Source organism: Austrofundulus limnaeus, unplaced genomic scaffold (assembly GCF_001266775.1).
Source record: "Austrofundulus limnaeus strain Quisiro unplaced genomic scaffold, Austrofundulus_limnaeus-1.0 Scaffold213, whole genome shotgun sequence".
Taxonomy (NCBI): domain Eukaryota; kingdom Metazoa; phylum Chordata; class Actinopteri; order Cyprinodontiformes; family Rivulidae; genus Austrofundulus; species Austrofundulus limnaeus.
In genome coordinates this window covers 5121-6271 of record NW_013952615.1, presented here as the reverse complement: position 1 = coordinate 6271, position 1151 = coordinate 5121, and the positions used below count along the sequence as shown (strand labels likewise).

Genomic DNA, 1151 nt, shown 5'->3' with positions numbered 1-1151 from the left:
GTTTTTAACAATGTAATTGAGAATAGTTTATTACATAAAACCAAATGAAGCAATAAAAAAGGTTCAGTTTTTGCCAAAACTGCAGTGAGTTGCAGGAAAACAATTACTCAGATTTTCAATAAATGTAAAAATTGTTATGAAAACTTCATTTTGCTGAATTGAGACATCTTACCTATAGATGAGGTGATGCTGACTCCACTGCTTCTGACGTTCTCAAACACAGAGAAGAGAGTGAAGGTATACTTAGTTCCAGCAGTGAGAGATGAGACTGTGTAAGTTACTGGTCCGACTCCGGCAGGTGGACTGATGTTTGTCTCTGAGTTATTAAACTGGAGAACAAAGCTGACCTTGTTGTTCACTTTATTCCATTGTAGAGTGATGCTGCTCTTAGTTTGTGATGAAGCTTTGAAACCTCCTGCATTCAGAGGAGCTGACAGAAATTTTAAAGCAGAATTAAAGACTACTGATGATGCAAAAGAAAAAAATATACATATATGTAAATACAGTTAAATATATTCAATTTATTCAGCCCATCAATAAAAAAAGATACAGTAGTATACAATATCGTGTTCAAAGGAATATGCATTTTTGGAATGAGCAATAGAGCTGAGAATAAAGGCTGTGCACATGAAGAATTTGCAAAGTCTTCTGATGATGATGATGGAAAGAAACGGTTTTAACAATTACTGAGGCTAACTCAATAGACTCTAAAATCTGACCGGTTTCCCTGTCCTGCAACTCAAGACAGACTAATCCCAGAGAACAAATTGATAAAGAACATAGCCCATCCATCCATCCATCCATCCATCCATCCATCCATTTTCTTCTGCCTATCCGGGGTCAGGTCGCGGGGGCAGCAGCTTCAGAAGGGAGGCACAGACCTCCCTCTCCCCCGCCACTTCTTCCAGCTCCTCCGGGGGAACTCCAAGGCGTTCCCAGGCCAGCCGAGAGACATAGTCCCTCCAGCGTCCTGGGACTTCCTCGGGGCCTCCTCCCGGTGGGACGTGCCTGGAATACCTCACCAGGGAGGCGTCCAGGAGGAATCCTTACCAGATGCCCGAGCCACCTCAACTGGCTCCTCTBGACGTGGAGGAGCAGCGGCTCTACTCTGAGTCCCTCCCGGATGACCGAGCTTCTCACCCTATCTCTAA

General features: G+C 43.7%; 1 protein-coding gene across 1 annotated transcript in view; it reads right to left on the bottom strand.

The window, feature by feature from the left end:
* The window catches only part of LOC106525117 (E3 ubiquitin-protein ligase TRIM39), a 13642-nt gene that overhangs the window by 8934 nt on the left and 3557 nt on the right, over positions 1 to 1151 (bottom strand). The window lies entirely within an intron of this gene.